A 19,431-nucleotide genomic window follows, 5' to 3' on the forward strand; every position below is an offset into this window, starting at 1 on the left:
CTTCACCCTGCAAACAGTTAGATGTAACATTTTTCTACATATCTTATCCAGCTGAATAAAATGGCACCACTTACATGCCTGAAGTGACATGTACGTGTTTGCAATTCTGGAGCCTAAGGAACTCACCTGGCTACCGGCTTTTAGAAGGAAAGAAGGAACTTCTGTGGTTTGTACACAACATATCAAAATTCCAGTGTAACCTCATTGCTGTTACCCTCATTTCCTCATGTTTGTTGTAATTGCCTAATCTGTCATTTCAGATCAAGTATCTCCCCATAGACTGACTTGTACTCACTCTTAATTTGATGTACTGGAAGTAGACCTTACTGGCTTAAATGGAACTATGCACATAAATAAAGGTAAATGTATGTGCAAGCCTTGAACAGACCGTACATTGCAAATCCTGCAGGAAAAGCATGGTACATTTAACTCATTTTACAATATTTGCACGCTAAATACAGGTTGGGTAATTAGTAACTTCTTCCAGAGTAAGCTTTTAGGCTTCGTATCAGCTTAACAGAAGCACCACTAGTCATCTGTAAGCACAGGATAAACTCCATTTCCAGAGAATTCAGAGATGACCCAGGACAGTATGAATTATTAACTAGAGAAAGAAAAACAAACAAAAACACACACACACACGATTTAAACCCGATGAAATATTAACGTCCACAAATAATTCTTAAAATATGGCAGCGGGATTCGGAGCTGGCCCAGAAGCAGAGGTCAGGGGCAGGCTGTGGGAGCGCGCAGGAGCTCAGGCAGGATTGCAGAGGGAATCCCATGAAGGTCGGCGGTACAAGCGGCCGGAGAGCCGGGGCAGCGGGGCCGGGTGCGCGGCACAGCCCGGCCGAGGCAGCCCGGGGGGGCTCAGCTGCCGAGCGCCCGCGCCCCAGGGGTGGCTGCAGTGACCCGCGGGGAGCAGGGTCATGCCGCAGAAGAAAGGCTGGCGACTTCTGGGCAAATTCTGCCTCCGGTTCTTTTTCAAACGGCAAGAAGAGGGGCGAGAAGAGTGCCTGTATTTTACAGCATGCAATCAGTGCTCTGCCATTTGGACGAGTGAATCAGCATGCAGCGATGTGACCCTACTGAAACGCCTCAACAGTTCATTACTCGCCCTGCACTTTTTGTATTTTAATGGGTGTGAAGTCCACTGAATGGTAAATAATTGCTCTGTGCTGCTGTCGCGGCTCTTGGCAGCGCTGCGGAGTCTCCGCACACCGGCCCACCCTGCTGACCGCCACCGGGGAGAGGACACCATCCTCGCCCGGCCGGCGCCGAGCTCCCCCGGGGCCGGACGGGGCCACCCCCCTACCCCGGCAGAGCCCCCAGCTCCCAGCGCCCCGCGGCCGGGGCAGCGCCTGGGGGCAGTGCCTGAGGGCAGCTCGAGCCCCGCCCCGCCCCAACGGCCGCGGGCGAGGAGGCGGCACCGCCGTGCGCGTGAGCTCAGCGCGTCGCGGAAACCAACGGCCCGGGCGCCGCCCTCTCTCCCTCCCTCCGCGGGCAGAGCCGGGCTGGGCCCCGCGCCGCCGGGCTCAGCCCGCCCCGCCCCGGCAGCGCCGCCCCCTCCGTTCCTCACACACACACACACACACAGACGCTTCCTGCGTGGGGCCGGGCCCGGGCCGGCGGAACGGTGGCGCTTTCTCTCGCCGACTCGCAGGTATCGGGGCTGGGCCCGCGGCGGGGCAGGGGGACGCGGAAGGGCCCGTCGGCGGTGGCGTCTCCGTCTCCCACCTGGGGTCTCGGCCGGCAGCCGCCGCCCTGAGAGTAGCGAAGGGTGGGGGGGTGGAGCGGTGCCTTCGAGCCGGAGCCGCCTCTGGGCGGGGGCCCGAGCCCGGGTGGGAGAGGGCCCGGGTGGGTTCCCGCTGCGGCCGGGGGAGCCGGGGCCCTGGGGGAAGTCGGCGGCGTCCGCCGGTGCTCCTCACATTGCTGGAGGGTGAAGTCATCGTGCCCATTGTCTCCCCTCGACTCCCCCCGGGCTGAGCGAGGGGCCCGTCCCGCCCCGAACCGTGGCGGAGGAGGGGAGCCCGGGCCCCCTCCCGCCCTGGGAGCTGGATGACGGGGGAGCTGCCGGGTGGGTTTCGCTTGGCCTCGGCGGGTGGGGCTGTGCGGGGAGGTGCTGCCGCCCTCCGCCCGCCCGGGTGGGCCGCGGCGCTGCGGGGGGCCCCTCGGCGGGCGCCTCACTCTCGCCGCCCAGGAGGGGCATAGGGCCGCCGGCTGGGCCCTGGAAACTTCTTGTGCTTGAACTTACGGGGCACGGGAGAAGCAGTGCACGCAACTCCCGGGCCTTCGGCGCAGTCCGGGGGGAAGGGTTCCCACGTCTGCCCATGGAGAGTTTCGCTTTTGCCTTTCTGTGCTCTGTTGCCCACCCTGGATCCGGTGAATCGTAGGAGCGAGAGTACTGGGGTGACCGACGATGTTACCGCTCGGCTGGAAAGGCGGTGAGGGAAACCAGCAGTGGTGATTGCCAGCATCCTTGCACAGGTCCTTCTGCAGAGCTGGGAGTTTTCCATCTGGCAGTGTACTCTACACACTGCAACTATTGCAGGCGCGTCTTGCAAAGACGGAAAAACAATTAACAATCTGAACGTCAATGTGCATCTAAGAGAGCTAAAGAGGTGCTGGTTGGCAAATGGGAGGTGTCCCTCTACCTCTTCCTCTCCTACTCCAGTGCTCTCTGAAAGAAATGCGGCTTTGCTAAAGGGGTAGTAGTGCAGTAGAGTTAGGGGTTATGCAAAAGGGACAGTAGTGGAATGCAGTTATTGCTGAGCAGAGAAACCAAAGTTTAAAGCCTTTATGCCCTTGTGGTCGCTTACTGGAAATGTGCTAGCATTTCCCCGTGAGCAGCACAACAAATCTTGTTTCTGTTAAAATACTGTCATTGGCATTGCTGCTGATCAGTGCTTTATCTCAAATTGGCATCAAGGACAACGTTATTTTTAAAAAGCAAGGGGCAGTTTGGGAAATGAGTCTTGCAGGATTTAATTCTATAGACAAAACTAATAATAAAATAATTTTTTAAATTCAATTTTTTTCTTCAAAGTTTTTTTGGTAGCCAAAAAACCCTAGTTCAGTATCTGAAGGAATGTTTTTCACTAAGTTCATTGGAAAATAAGGTTTTCAGTTTAATGTCTAGGTCAAACTCAAGTATAAATTCTCTTTTGCCCAGCTAACGTAATTGATTTGCATGCTTAGAAATGATGGCTGTGTAACATTACTTAACAGTTTCCAAAATCTTACCGTTGTTTAAGTGCAAACATAGTTTAAATGTTTGTACTTAAAGCTTTCAGAAAGCCAAGAAGGCACTTTTTTATTGCATGTGAACTAGGCCTGTTTGGTCCAGTAAATGGAAATGAAAGTTCCACTTTTGCATAATGGCAATAATGCAGCTCTTAGAAATTAGTTCAGTAAAAGGCTTACATATGCGTAACTCCTCTATGCATATTTTTTGAAGTATTGCAGAGTTTGTGCTTTACACAATTCAGCATTTCTGGAATGCTGAATTCTAGCTGTTATGTTTATGTTGTCAGCTGTTTTTGAGTTTGAGGACATCGGATCATTCATCATTTATAGAAGAGAGGGTTGAAATGTGTATGTGTGGTTTTCTTTTTATATCTACCAGACAAATGACACATTTCTTATAAAGAGCAATCATCAGATTTTGATTAATTATGCTAGCTGAGGCTCAGGAGCAAGTAAGATACTTGACAAATGTATTTGTTTACCTTTGTAGTGTTTACAAATCCTGGCCTCTCCATTAGTAAATGAGTCATTAAAACTCATTTAGCTATGGGATTCCCAGTTAGCATTAATATTAGGAAAACTTGTTTTATGTGAATATTTCCAACCTGTGAAAGAACACAAACCTTTGAATTCTTTTGGCAGTTGTGTAGAGCCTTTTGTGATGGAAAATGTGCATACTTTATTTTTCTATTAATAATTAACAACATTTAGCTACTGTTCCCTATGACAGAAAGTTCAGACTGCATTTGTTCAGTGGGTAGATGGTTCTTCCTAACCAGTCTTTTTTTTTTTTTCCTGTTTGCTTGGGCCTTTTTGATCCTTATGCTTATTAAAGTATTCTTCACAAAGATTCCTCCCCTGCCACTTGCCAGGCAAACGAAGTAGGATGCCTAAATCTTTCCGTAAGACTTCTGAATCCTGGTTTGGAAGTGCTAAGGAAGGTGTTTGAACTCTAAAGTACAAGACACTGTTCTGCACCACTGTCCTCTGAGGGCCTTTAGCCAAGCTTGTGGTCTCCATTATGGCCCATGGTCGGATATCCATAATTAGCTTTGATTTGTTCTCAGAATTGGATGTAAATGCCACATACCAGCCTAGTATAATAAATTTTAATACCTGACTAGAACGAGTTGATGAGTACATGTTTTAGGCTTTACTCTTAGTGTGATTTCTGTTTTGTAGCTGAGTTGTGAGTCAGTCTGATTCTTTCTTAGGGTCAGCGAATACTCTTTCAGGGACTACAAAATGCTAATTTTAATACTGGCTTATTCATAGAGAAGTTGATTTCAGATTTTTCTCTTTTTGCGTTTGCCTTAGCTCTAAGTTTCCATTCTCCCTTCTGTGTGAACTGATGGAAGATGCGTAGCTGGATAAATCGGTGTACGTAATGCAGCTTCAACATGCTGAGAATGGTGTTGGATCTTATATTGCTAAAAGCATCTGCATTGCACCTGGAGGTAGACTTCCACCAAGAAGGTAAAAAGTAGTATTGAGTCTTAGAGGACTGGTTGTTGATAGTGTTGCAGTATATTATTTTTGGTGCAGTGTGTTGTGTTGTTGGTTTTTTGGTTTGTTTTTTGTGTGTGGTGGTTTTTTTTTTTTTGTTGTTGTTGTTGTTTTTGTTTTCACATAGGAAGACTATGGAGGAGACTGTATCAGTACCTAGAAAACAGTTGGGTTTTTTTTATGTTCCTAGTTTCTCACAAGAGGATGCGTCCTTTTTTATTTTTTTCCCCGATTCTCTGAAATTGAAGTTTTAATTGTGATTTAGTCTAATGTTAGTTCATTTCTAGTAGTTTGTCTTATATGGTCAGTGAAATAACCTTTAAGGAAAAGTGAAACCTTTTCATGTTGTGTATATAGATTAGATTTCAGATAGTGTGTGTTCTGCTTTAGCTCAGAAAGAAGTAGAAGTCCAAATAAACAAATGAGTTTGAACTAATGAGTAGAATTCAGAGTGGAATTTCAGTCTTCCCTCTTGAGTATTTACTTGAAGGTTACTTCAGAAGGATATCTTCAAGCACTCTCTTTTACCAATTTTATTTCTTAGTGCTTTGTGATAAGTTTTATAAGTAGGTATTTGGCCTATTGTTGACATTTATGAATTGGCAAATTTCTACCAAACTTCTGTAAACTAATGTTCCCCCCATTATCCCAGATTTTCTAGCTGATGAGAAGGGACTTTGTATAAGAAACTTTGATCATCTGAGTCATAAGGCAGTTTAGTCTTCTTTCTTCATTTCTGTCAATTCTCAGCCACTGCATAAAAGTGCTTTACCTCGTGTTTGATTGCTGGCCTTTCTCTGGCATGGGTTACTTCTTGTTGTTAGTGTGTGTGTGTTTTTTGTTTGGTTTTTTTTTTTTTTTTTTTCTTCTCATAGTGCAGATACTGACTCAGGGTTCCAAAACAAAGCACTGTTCTTCAAAGGCAGTAAAATTCAGAGAAGAGAGAAAAGCCCCATAAAAGCTGAGTTGTCATTTGTGATACCACAACTTAGGTCTTTCCTCATTGAGGGCAGTGAGGAAGGCCTCTACTGTCGGTTTTGCTTCACTTCCATGGAAGTAGTGGCACACTTCTAACAGAATAAACCCTACCTTGAGCTGTGTCCATGTCCATGGAATGAGAAAAGGTGGGAATGCTTCTATTACTTTTTTGCAATGGGACGATTACTATAGACTTTAAAAACTGTGGATTGAAGTCAGTCATCTGCTCTGTGACTATTAGTATATTGTTGGACTGATAGCCAGAACACTGCAACTGTAGTTGCCGTTTACAGGATGAGAATAGCTGTAGATTTTTTTTTTTTTTTTTTAATTTTCTGAAGGGCAAGTTTCCAGCAGGTTCACTTCACATCTAGATATATTGCACCAATCTGGAAAGCTGATATAAGAGTTGATTTAACCTAAAGCAACTTAGCAAAGAGACCTAATGAAATGAGCTTAAATAAAAGTTATGTGTACACAGGTGTTTCCTCAGGCATTAAAACTTCCTCTCTGCAGAGGCCAGCATATCCCCTAATGATGTCTTCAGCAAGATGTTTGAAGGGCATCTTGCAGAAATAAGCGTTTGTACCAATTCAATTTGGTATAGTCACTTGCTTTTGCTTCTTAAGTAGAGCACAACTCTGTTAATGCAAGTATCCTGTGATTGTTCAGCACAAACTGTCATTGTGGGACTATGTCAGTTCTGTTCTGCTTCCATTTATAGTTGAGATAAATTACTGTTAAACAAACATTTTTCCATAGGTCCTTTAGCTGCTCCCATAAGGCAGATTAGAGCTTTTATTCTAAATTGGAGCCTCTAGCTGTCCCTTTCAGTTGTTGCATTTAGTGAATGAAGAATTGCTTCAGCGAGAGGGCTAACTCCAGAAAATCTGTCTGCAGTAAGAATCATGTTGCTTAGTTCTCATTGTGTTTCACTGATGCTGCGTATTCTCGATAAATAAAAGTATCAGGTTTAGTTTTCTCAGTTAATGATTAGATTTTTCACGTAAAACCAAATTCTGCCAGCTACATCAAGTTAATCAAGTTCTGTTTTTATTTGAAAATATTTAGTCTGTAAGACAATTCCAGCTGTAACGTTTGGTGTGCTGTGTATGACTTCTGTTGAGACAAGTTTACCGTGTGCATGTTTTCAAGAAATGGTTTGTAGGGAGTGTGAAGTGGTCCTGGACTTCAGCGCATGTACTGAACCATGGAGGTATAGGTGGGGCTAAAGATTTTAGTCGAGGCGTGGGGATTTTCCAGTGCTGTCTGGCTAGCATTTTGGATATGACCTCACAGCACTGATTGTTGCTGCACCTTTGTTTTTAAATAGCCTTGTTAACTGTCTGCTCTTAGTCAAGTGAGAGTCTCTCTTAGCACCATAATGGTTGCATTCCAGAGGAAAAGATTATTGATGGTGCCATGCCTAAATGCGTCATTCATCCATTTCTTTTGCTGAAAGTACGTGCTGCACAGAACTTACAGGATATTTCAGTGAAACGGGGCGAGGGGAGGGATGTTTTGGCAGATCTTCTGCAGTATCCTCATTTGGAACTCTATCTCTTGGGAAGAAACATTTATACCTTTTATAGGAAATAAAAGGCTGTTGTTCTGTCTAAATGAGATAGTTGATGAGTGCTTGGGTCTTTTTATGACCTGGAAATTGAGGGCCATGTGCTCAGCCCATATTCAGTGCTGCAGCTCTTCTTGTATCAAGATCTAATTGTATCTTGACACTAAATGTTTTAGTAAGTATTAATGTCTTTGTGGGGAGTGTATATAGTAAGTGAAGATACTGTCAGAGTGGTTGTTGCAGTATACTGTTTGGCTTTTCTCCTTCATATCAAAATGTTTTACGTAGGGAGCATCCAGTTGTCCTTCAGACATCTTATGGTAGAATAACATTTGTGTAGGAATAAAATAGTGGTTGTAGTGAAATCATCCAGCTGGCAAAGGTGAAGCCTGCTGAGAAACGTTTTCTTCTGGTCAGCCATTGGGTAGTGTCTTACGTTAGGTCTGTCTTTTGTGTTTCCATAATAAGCAATCTAATATGGTGATTAATAAAAAGAAATGTGACTGTAAGATGAAGTCTGTTCAAGGCTAAAGACTTTTAGAATGTGTATAGAAAAATATTTTTTACCAAAGACTTCTTCACTATGTGTCCTGATGGTGGTGCCTCTAACTTTGTGTTCGTCTCAAGTCAAATATAAACAGAATAAAGCCTTAGAATTTTTTTTTTTTTCTGAATTGGAGACCTTCAGTTTCCTGAGAAGAGCAGTTATCTTTCCAGTTTCATTTTACCTGTGAAGCTGTATCTGATACTTACTTTTTGTTTGACTTTGCATTTTCAAAAAAAGGAATCAAGCTTTCCTTTATATGGCACTGCTAAAAATACATCTTGGGAGACCAGGAGCCCTTTTACTCAGGGTCAGAGATGGAGGTATCAAACTTCTAGGTCCTTTTTAAGCAAAGGGATCTTTAGCACTTACAGCTTGTGAAGCCAGGCTGTTGCTTTCCTGCAGTCAGTGCAAGTTTCTTTGTGGTACGATGCAGAGAAGAAATCTGCAAAGGTGTTATGCTCACTGTTTCTTCTAATTTCACACCACTGTGGTTTTAAGCTGTCTCCATTTGGGCTGAGGGTTGGTGTTTTTTTGTATCTGGTGACCAGAAGTATTTTCCTTCTCAAGTTGCTACCTGACTAGTTACTTTTTTCCCCCCTTTCTTCCTCTTCCTGTTCCTATTTGCTGTTGCCTTCTTTTTCTCTTTTATGTGGCAGTATGCTTTTGTTTGAACTTTGTGGTAGTGGTGCCAAGCTGCAGAAAAGTAGACTTTGCCTTCGTGTGACCTGACACCAGGCAGAAATTCAGCCAGGGTAAGAATAGAACACTGTAAGCTCAGCACAGGAGTCCTGAGTCTTTCCATTATTAACAATTAAAGATGATTCCAAGATGAATTAGGTAGTAAATTAACTAACTCATGAAAAGAGAACAAAGATAAACAAAGAGAAAGACCATGCCTTGCAAGAATTAAGATTATTAGTATTACATGCTGCCTGCCTGCCTGTTTGGGAAAGGAAGAACAAGCTCCCCTGTTTTCAGTGTTAATTTAGTTAGTAGATAAGGTATGTGATGTGCCAGATGAACTTATCTTTTGCTGTTGAATTGAAGCTTTGAAAGGAGGTGTTGTTTGCTGGGGAGTGGGTTAAGAAGTAGAAGCATCCTGTTTAGTCCTGCCCGGCAGTGTTTCAGCTTTTTATCTAGAGCGTTAAGCAGTGAAAACGGTTTCTTCCCACCTCCTACACCCTGCACTACTCAACATAATATCGTGGCTGGATCTAGACCAAGAAATGTTGTTTGAGTAAAATATGAGACAGTGACACGGTTTTGTTTTCATTATTGCTTTTTTCTGTTTTGTTTCTGAGGTGTGAGGTACTGCTGTATTTTTTTTTTTTTTAGGGGGATATCCTTTTTCTTATCTCAGAGGTCATGCAATATTACCCTTTTGTTTTAAGCATAACAAATAATTTCGAAGTCACAGTTTCAACCTAAATTATATCCCACAGGCTGTGAGGATCTTTGCACTGTATGCCTTTTAAAGCCATTATACAGAAAGCGGCATATGCACAGTTAATGTGAAGCCACAGTATGCTGCATTTGTGGGACAGATTGTCTTAAACCTTCTGTAATTTGCCTTTGTTCATCTATGATGATTAAAAGTAAAAGTAATAATGAATAGATATTTTGATATGGTTGGTGTTCCTCCTGAGATGCGTACCAACACACCACTACGTAGGCAGAATAGTTCTGTTGTGCTAGAAGTCATTCAGAGAACAAATCAGAACTCTGAAAGGAGGGAGCTTCCAGTTGGCAGTATAGCGAACAAAAATACAATGCTATGGGAAGCCTCAGTAGGCTGATGCTTCTATCTGTAAAAAAAGCAGTGTAGGTACTGAAACTCTCTAAAATGTAGTCCTTCTGAAGTTAGAACTAATCACATTTAAAGTTCAGCTCTCTGAAATGTGTGCTTTGTTTGTACAGTATTATTGTAAACTAGTAACTGAATATGGGTGGGTTTGGAATATTTGGTGATGAAGATTAAATCCTTGCTTTCGTGATTTGATTTCCTTCAAAAAGGGGAGGTTATTAGATTTAACTTCATTATCACATGACTGTCAAGTCATCAGAGCAGTTGACTGAAGTATGGCTTTGGGTGCGTATGGTCTAACTCAATATGGAATTGCATTAACTTTAACTTCTCTAATGGGCGTTCTGCAAAACAGTGCATCTTGAAGAATGGCTCAGGTTTTAATAGTGTGTATAATGGAAAACTCTGTTGTAAAGTCAAGGGAAATGCCTTTAGGGTGCTGGAAGTTTAAATTTGTTTCTCAGAAACCATGATAATGCGTGCACTAGAAATACTACAGACAGGTAGGTGTGGCTTCTGCAGTAATTAGTTGACTTATTTGCCCTTGTTTTGTAATGTGAGGGGTTGCACATGTCAATAAAGTGAAATTGATTCTGCCATTGCATGCAGTTTATTGTCATTTTAAGGTTTCAGGTCAAATTCTCAATTGTTAAGAAATACCAGAATTAAGTTTGAAGAAGTAACTGTAGTTTGATCACCTTTTGTGCCTAGCTTTATTAAGTTATAGTTCTTAGTTATATTACACAGCTGTGGTTTTTTGTTTCTTCCCCAGAGAAGCATTCCTCAGAATGCATTTGCCCTGCCCACTAGGGACTCCATCTATGTTGGGTAGCAACAAACCTGGTCTCAAGGGTGATTGTTTCATTTGAATATAATGCAAATAAAACAGAAAACTGAAAATATTTTCTTCTTGCCTGTCGAAGGCATCAGAATCCTGGCTATGTAGTATCAGTGGTATTTCTTGGTTTAGGGTGGAGGAGTGTTGGTGTGTATGTACACAATACTGCAGGTATCTTTGAATATATAATTTTCTGTATAACATACCCCAAAATTTATTTTATTTCAGGCTATCTCAGATCAGGCACCTGAGTTTGGTGAATAAATTCATCCTTGATCATATGCCTTAATATTGAATCTGTTAAAAGGGACAGTAACATGCTACTTCAGTGGCATGAATATGGTATTTGACTATAACGTAGCATTATATACAGGGTTGGGGGTGTGCATTTGTCTGTTTTGTTGTTGTGGTGGTGTTTTTGTTTGGTTGGTTTTTAATGAGTGCACAGTGAGTAAGAACAAACAAAATACTTAGTGAACTGATAAAGTGTGAACCTGTCAAAGATTGTACAGGAGGGAAAGGGATAAAAGCCATGCAATTAAACCATCGTAGTGTACTTCAGCACTTATTTCCAAACTCCAGGGCTTAACTCTGTTTACTTAGTGACGTTATTTCTGATGTAGCTTGTGTGCTGTTTCCTAGCTGTTAAAAATAATAATTGCAATCATATCAGCAGATTTGGAAGCTACTCACTAGGCAGGCCGCTGCTATTTGAGCTAGTGGTATCTAATAATACTCTGCCATGCTTTATAGGGATCAACCCTAGACAGTATGATCTGTGTGCTTATGCAGAGTTTTATGGATGTCTTTGGACTTGGAGGATGAGCGCTAGAGTAAGGCATGCTTCGACAGTATAAGCTGCTTTTGCTGCCTTTTTTTTTTTCCTTATTTGTCACCACCGATGTACCTTTTACTTTCTGCATACCTAACACTGTTTTTTCTAAATCCTATTCATATTGAGTTATGATTTTTGTTAGGAAGATATCTTAACAAATCTAGATTCATATCCTTTTCCATACCTAATCTGATGTCTGTGTCTTTCTCTCCTGTCATTTGGAGATGCTTCCTCTCTTCTTCCCAGTTCAGCTACTCTTTGTAGGGTCTCTGGTATCTTCACCCTGTGCTTGTTAGCATGTTTTCTTTTCCTGTTTCTGATCAGCCAGTTCTCCTGTCTCTCTGGGTTTTTCATGAGATACATTGTCTCTATTACTTGTGCTAGAATTCCCAGATTATTTCCCTGAACAACTGTTGGTCTCCTCGCTCTGCAGTCCCTGTTTTTTCTTTTATTTTTCTTTCTTATGCTCTGTGAAGGAGTCTGTTTTGCCATCTTGTTCCTGTTTTGGTGCAGACTTCAGTTGCTCTTCTGGCAGGCACCACCTCAACTGTTGTTTGAATTCCAGCATGATTGGGATTGAAAGAGACTTTTGAAGGGCATGGAGTCCAGGTCCTGCTCAAAGCAGGACTGCTTTTAGGTCAGGTTGCTCAGAACCATGTCTCAGCAAGATTGGGCTATATGCATTCTTGTTTTCATCTGCTTGTCTCCTCCTAGCCCCCTTCTCTCCTGCTGCTTCCACATTTGGTTAGATTATCTTCTACATTACTGTTACATAGTAGTGAGATCCTGGAAAGGATAAGTCAGCTTCTTAGCTTTATTTTCACAGAATCACAGAATGTTAGGGATTGGAAGAGACCTCAAAAGATCATCCAGTCCAATCCTCCTGCCAGAGCAGGAACACTTAGATGAGGTTACACAGGAATGTGTCCAGGCAGGTTTTGAATGTCTCCAGAGAAGGAGACTCCACAATCCCCCTGGGCAGCCTGTTCCAGTGCTCTGTTACCCTCACTGAGAAGTTTCTTCTCAAATATAAGTGGAACCTCCTGTGTTCCAGTTTGTACCCATTACCCGTTGTCTTACCATTGGTTGTCACCGAGAAGAGCCTGGCTTCATCCTTGTGGCACTCACTCTTTATATATTTATTAATGAGGTCACCCCTCAGTCTCCTCCAAGCTGAAGAGACCCAGCTCCCTCAGCCTTTCCTCATAAGGGAGATGCTCCACTCCCTTAATCATATTTGTTGTCCTGTGCTGGACTCTCTCCAGCAGTTCCCTGTCCTTCTGGAACTGAGGGGCCCAGAACTGGACACAATATTCCAGATGTGGTCTCACCAGGGCAGAGTAGAGGGGAAGGAGAACCTCTCTCGACCTACTAACCACCCCCCTTCTAATACACCCCAGGATGCCATTGACCTTCCTGGCCATGAGGGCACAGTGCTGGCTCATGGTCCTCCTGCTGTCCACCAGGATCCCCAGGTCCCTTTCCCCTACGCTGCTCTCTAACAGGTCATTCTCCAACTTACACTGGAACCTGGGGTTGTTCCTGCCCAGGTGCAAGACTCTACACCTGCCCTTGTTATATTTCATTAAATTTTTCCCTGCCCAACTCTCCAGCCTGTCCAGGTCTCGCTGGACGGCAGCACAGCCTCCTGGTGTGTCAGCCACTCCTCCCAGCTTGGTGTCATCAGCAAACTTGCTGACAGTGCACTCTATTCCCTCATCCAAGTCATTGATGAATATATTGAATAATACTGGTCTGGTACTTTGATACAGCATATTGTGCACCTGGAAGTGCAAAGAAGATTATGTTTGGTTTGAGGCTGAATCAAGTTCAGGAGAGATTTTTGCAGATAAAATTTCTGCTTTTTGCTGAAAAGCATGTATCTTTCTTCTCCTGTTCCCCAGAACTTGCAAGCATGGCTATATTCACGTTGCTGGAAGGCTGATAAAATGTACATCCCAGATACATAGGCCAGAATTCAAATTCTGAGAAAATATTAAGTTTTTGATTTATTTTATTTTCTAAGATAATTTTCTTCATTGAAGTGTTATAATTTTTTGAGGTGTGGGTTTTTGTTGTTGGCTTAAGTAGTTTGATTAAAATAAGAGCACCGAAGATCTTTGTATATAACTTTAAGCCTAGTTTGCTTCAGAAGATTCTAAGCAGCTTTGGAAATAGGATGTTACAGTGGGAAGTGTCAGGCAGTCTTAATAATAGTGTTACCAGGCTTGCTTTTAACAAGAAATCCTTGTCTTTTGAAATAAGTTACTTACTAAGCTGTAAAAATCAAGTGAGTCACAATGCGTTTATTTTCTTATTACTTTAGTTTCTGTTTTCAATAGCATGTTATATTTTTCCAATTTGACTTAATCTGACTGTCTGCTTACATCCTCCTCCCCCATAACATCTGCTGTTTAACCATGAGGTGCTATATCCATCCTCACTTTAAGCCTGCTGCTGCCTTTTGTAGGAGTGCTGTGCTCTTTTATGTGCTAATGGTATCTGGTCTGTAGAGTAAGTTCTGGTAAATGTTTGCCTTTTGGGAGTTAGTCCCACAGAATAGTGTAGCAAGCTACTTTGGAAGCTCAGCTGCTGTTGTAAGGACATTGTTAATTTAGCAAATAGCCACAGTGGTTTAAAATGTTAAACCTGGTACGACCTCCTATTTAGTAAATTCCAAGAAAAGGACATTATTAACCTATAGACATCAGTATAATGACGTGAAAGCCCTTGCTTCCCTTCAGATCTGGTGATTTAGCTTAAACTTGTCTTATAGGCAGTTTAAATTGAACATCTGACCTTGCTCTGAAGCGTGCAAGATGCCCCTGTTCTGAATTTCTGCTGCAGGATAGGTTAACACATGACAGAGACAGCATGGATGACTACTCGTATTTATTGAAACTTTTTTCTAGTTCTGTAGGGACTTCATCTGTAGGACTCTCAAACTATGTAGTAAACTTTACTGAGCTTAGAGCCCCTCTATACCAGAGCTTCTTGCACTGGACATTGGAAAAGATGCATTCCCTTTAGTATCCATAATTTTAAAATACAGGCAAATAACTTCACATCTGTCTACATTCCTGTAGAACTTGTCTGCCATGTTTCTGTCCACTTCAAGTTGCTTTTTGTATTGTTCGAGGAAATTATATTAAAATACAAAAACCTGCAAGCTACCTAACTGCACATCAATAGAATTTTGTGAATGTATTTTTCCCTGCAGAAATACATTTCTTAAAGTTATATGTAGCTTAATTAGTCTTAAACAACTGCAGGTCTTACTGTAACTTAAGTGATAACTGGTTTATAAAATGAGAAGTAAATTTGAACTAAAACTGAAAGCACTTTGAAAACAAATGGCAAAGTATCTTGGAATGCTGCAGTCTAGCTTAAATTTTGTTTATTTATTTTTTTTTTAACATGTCATGTCCCTGGGTATTTTACCATTTCATTGTAGTGATGTTGAGAATTTTCTTCATATATTTACAACTTGAAGTGAATTGGTGTTTTCCTGGCACTGTGGTAATTTAATTTTGTGCTTAGGGACATAGAGCAATGCTTACTAGTACTGTGGAATAATACACTGTAGTTGCTTTCCTTTTGTAAAGTAGTAAGGTACCTACTAAAGTGTATGTTCTAGCAAGTAACTTAAGGAAACGTTTGAAAGATCTCCTGGCATAAAGTTCCTTTTAAAGAAACTTAAATAGCTTTTCAATGAAATTATAAACCTGCTTCCTCTAATGTATTTGTGTAACTATTTTCTTTGGAACTGTAGGAGGAAATAAACGGTTTCAAATAAACAGTGAAGCTCCTGACTTCAAAGAACTTCCCTCAAAAGTGAAATAGCTTCACTTTCCTTTCTCAAATGAATAAAACCCAAACATAACTTACCTTGTTACATTTTCTTATTCGTACGGATAAATCTACAGGGATTTTCCTCTTGGGTCTTCCATAGGAAAACAGTTATTAGTCTAGGGCACCTCAAATTGGGTTGCATTAGGAACATGGTTTAGTGTTGGACTTGGTAGTCTTAGGTTAATGGCTGGACTCGATGATCTTAAGGGTCTTTTCCAACCTCAGTGATTTTATGGTTCTGTAAATTAGTGTTGGAAAAGATTTACTAGATTTGTTATTATCTGTTGCATATCTTTATTATGGTGATGTAAAAAGAAAAGTTCTCCTTGGAGATGAGCTCCTTAGATGAGAAGAGGCAATACAGCTAAACTTTTCTGCAGTGATGCTGCAGGGCAATGTCTTTTCTTCTTCAATGGCTCCTTATCTAGAGTATCCCAAAAACTAGATAGCATCTGCTCTCATACTCTGCTTAACCAGGACATTACTTAAGTAATATAATTAAAACACAATAGTTTTTACTGGCAAAGACTGCTTAATTAGGATGCCTGCAAATATTTGATCTTCAAATAAGCTTATATATGCACACAGATCAAATACTCAGAAGTGTCGAGACACCCATTTGTTTTCGTTGTTCTTATTATAAATAAGAATGCTCCTGACACTGTCTTGTTTAGATTTCATTGGCAGTGAATTTCTTCTGCAAATCTGACCTGTAAGGACTGCTTTCCTCCAACCCCTTAGGATGTTGGGTGTGTGCACACTTCTGTTTGTAAGTGTATGTTGAGCATTTTTAAAAGCTTGATACTTTTTTTTTTTCCTTTGGTCTGTTATCAAAACTTTTTATTAAAGTGTGCTCCTTTAGTATTATGCTCTGTAGTATAGTGGTTTCAGCAATCTTCAAGAAATAACATCATTTATAAGTTTTTTATGATTTCAGCTCTGTGTAACACCAGTTTTTTGGTACATTCAGAGAAACATTTTCCAAGTATATGATTAGTGAAATATTTTGTACTTATTGACAAGCCAGACCAGGTGTGAATTACATATCAATACAAGGACTGTGTTTTATATACCAAATGTTCTTCCTAACTCAGTAATTGGTCTGACTTCCTCTTGCTTTTAATCAGGGCATGTTATTAAATGTTAATAGCATCAGAATTATTAAATTATTTTTAAAAAATCCCTGTCACAGCCAGATAAGAATGTACTTTGTCTCATTAGAATAAAATTACTTTCATTTTTTTTTAAGGAATCTTTTCTTCACAAGCTGCTTTTTTTTTTTTTTAATAGGTTAAATTAGGTTAGTATACTTATAATAATGAAGTACATTGCTTTCCATCTTGTTTTTGGTATTTTAGGAAAGATTTTTTTTTTTTCTTCTAAGAAAATATTTGTTAGAAAACTGAAATACTAATGTATATTTATATATAAAATCAAGATTTTATGTTTCGTTTAACACTGTTAATGAGCTTGTTTTAGATTTGAGTGACCTTGCATTCCTCACCAAAAATTGTGTACTAATACTCTTCTTAAAAGGCAGAACTTCTTGAATTACCAGAGCATCTGACATCCATGGTATCAGTTTTAAAATCTTGCCTCTTACCAGTTGTGATTGCAAACTAGTTTATAGTTAATTAGTGTATTTCTGAGGCATTCAAAATAATGGGGAAAAATACAATTAAGAGTAAAAATAATTATTTTTAATAATTTGGTTGCTATTAGAATATTAGATATTTTTCTTTAGTTCAGTGTTTTTGATAAAAAGTGTGGGCTATTTTATATGTTATATGTAATCAGAGAGAAATATGGAAACAGCAGGGAGTTATTTCAACCTATACTGTAAAAGAAAACAGAGAAAGGGAATTCACATTTGAGCCAAAGTGTGATACTTGGTTTAATTGTGTATACCTGGTCAGGTATGTAAGAGATGTTAGTAATATGCAGAGTATCAGAATCCAGGTCCCTTCCCCAGCCCAGACTGGGAAGGACAGGAGTTGTGCACTGGGCTGGGGAGCCACATTCCTTTCTGACCCCTGCAGGTGCTGATGAGAACCCTGCAGCCTGGGATTAAATCACTGAAACTGACCCCAGTGTCAGCTGCCACAACTTTGATAATGCTTTACATATGAGGAAAAAAGTGTGCTGTCAGTTTGCTGTAAAATTTATTATTAAGACAAAAACCATATAATACCCACACAGGATAAAGTTCTGTTTGTTTGTTGTTTTGTTGATTCCCCCCTCCCCATGTAGACTGTTTTGATTATGGGGGGGGAAATATTTTAGTCCAGACATGAAATTCAAGTGATTAGTGTGGTGTCTAGTAGGCGTTACAGCCTGGTTCTGTTCTTCTGTATATGCAAGTATACAGCTGTCTTTAAATGTCCTGTGGCATCCTGGGTTAAAATAGGCATTTGCCTGCCATTTAAATTTTTTTTGTGGAAATGCATTTTCTTCAATAGTTGGCTTCTCTAACTTTTTAAACTTTTTTTTTTTTAACTGCTTAAATAAGAGATGAGACAGTCCAAAAGAAATAGTGCTCAAGGATGACAGAATTTTGTACTTGCACGGGAAAGTGATTTCAGAACTTGAGGTTAATTTTTGTTGTTGTCATTGTATCTTATTTCTTAAAGTTCATTGAAGGAAGCTTTAGTGGAATTTAAATGCAGTATCACAGCATATCTGTAACACAGAGACCCAGACTTGTTCGAAATGCAGCCTGTCGTGTGGCAAAGCTGGAAAGAAAATGAGGGGTTCACTATAATTTGGCACTGATGTTTATTTGGCAGCCTTCCTGTCTTATCTTGGCTGGTGTTTCATCAGTCAGTGCACTTACATGCAGATTGCCTAAGTTCCATTTATTTAAGAGCCAACTGAAAATGTGATGCATCAGAAAGACTGTGGAAGAGACTTGCGATATGCCGTAATAAAGAAAAAGATCCAGATTTATTTTCTTTTTCTGAACAATCCATATTTACTCTACTATCTATTGAAGCTGTGGTTTTTAGATCAAATTGTGTACTGAAGTTCCTGTCACTTTAAAAAAGAATGAATCTTTTGTAAGACCAAAAAATTTCGTCGTGTTTCTTCTCAAGGTTTATTATTTCAGTCTGATTCATTTCCTGTTTTTCTGCTAATGCACTGACAAAAGCAGAAACATGTATCCTTCAACTGTTTGTTTGTAAATCTAGAAAATATGTAATTTACTGTATCACAAGTGGCTGTGTGTAGCTGTAAATGGTGCAAACATTTATACAGTACTTCCTTCTGTCTGTCTCTGGTCATGCACTTGATTCTCCAGCTAACCCCGTTCCTCAAAGGCTTTGCATCTCTCTAGTTGGCAATTATGTTCATATATGAGTAAGATGAGGATAAGTTAGAACTTCTTTTCTCCTATCATAATGTGGGGATGAGATGATATTCAGTAAGATTAGTAGCAGATTAAACACTGATTTTTTAAAGCAGTAATTGGTTTTGAGCTGTTTTCCATTAGGCTGTTGAGCTCATTAACATAGGACTGACTTCAGGATTCATAGCATTGAGAAGGGAGATTTGATACTTATGGACGGTGATTTAGAAAGTGCTAGAAGATATGGAAAGGGAGATAAACTTACTATCTGGATTTGAAAGCAGTCTGGCAAATGAAGAGTTCGTATTTAGGATATGGGCCCGGTGGAATATTTCTTTCACCCTTAATCTGCACCATGGAGTCTTACATGCTCTGGAGGCAGGATTCTGTACTCGTGAAATCCAGTGCAACCATTCTTATGTTCCAGTGAACTTTGGCAGTCAGGAATGTTAATGATTATTGAAATAACAGGGTGTTTTTTCCCATGTTTACTAATATCTTGACACGTATTAAAATGGTAACAACTTAATAGGTTCTTGTAAGATTTATCAGGTTTGAGTAAAATATAGATTGGCCTTTATATGTCATTTATTTGAGCTGTATCAAAAGAGTATGTCTTGCATAGCAGTTAAAGCCCCTCCCTTTCAAATAAATGCCTGGAAAAAGATAAGCACTTCTAATAGGGTATTTTTTCATGATGTTGTGGTTCATGCTGTAATTGACAAATTTATGAATTAGGACATGTTGGAAGTTTGCAGTTTCTTCTACAAAACATAATCAAATGAAGTAATTGCTTAAATGGCTTTTAAAAATTAAATTTGGAATTACAGTAGTATAGTATTTTAAATCCTTTTCAAACTTGTATTTCAGGATTAGTTTGATAGTGTAGCAGGCTTGGTCTTGTAC

At 40.5% G+C, this 19,431-nt stretch overlaps 1 protein-coding gene across 3 annotated transcripts in view; it reads left to right on the forward strand.

Moving 5' to 3' along the window:
* The first annotated feature begins 1,494 nt into the window (after positions 1-1,494).
* Positions 1,495-19,431, forward strand: part of RNF19A (ring finger protein 19A, RBR E3 ubiquitin protein ligase) — a 63,666-nt gene continuing 45,729 nt past the window's right edge. Inside the window, exons 1-2 of one of the 3 annotated variants that reach the window (XM_065831033.2) lie at positions 1,495-1,663; positions 4,564-4,722. The gene's annotated coding sequence lies outside the window, so the exon portion shown is untranslated. Of the gene's footprint in view, positions 1,664-2,216; positions 2,445-4,563; positions 4,723-19,431 lie in introns of those variants that run through there. The other 2 variants (XM_071803904.1, XM_065831032.2) reach the window with 2 other exon arrangements.

This window comes from Patagioenas fasciata, chromosome 2 (genome assembly GCF_037038585.1).
Source record: "Patagioenas fasciata isolate bPatFas1 chromosome 2, bPatFas1.hap1, whole genome shotgun sequence".
NCBI classification, from domain to species: Eukaryota; Metazoa; Chordata; class Aves; order Columbiformes; family Columbidae; genus Patagioenas; species Patagioenas fasciata.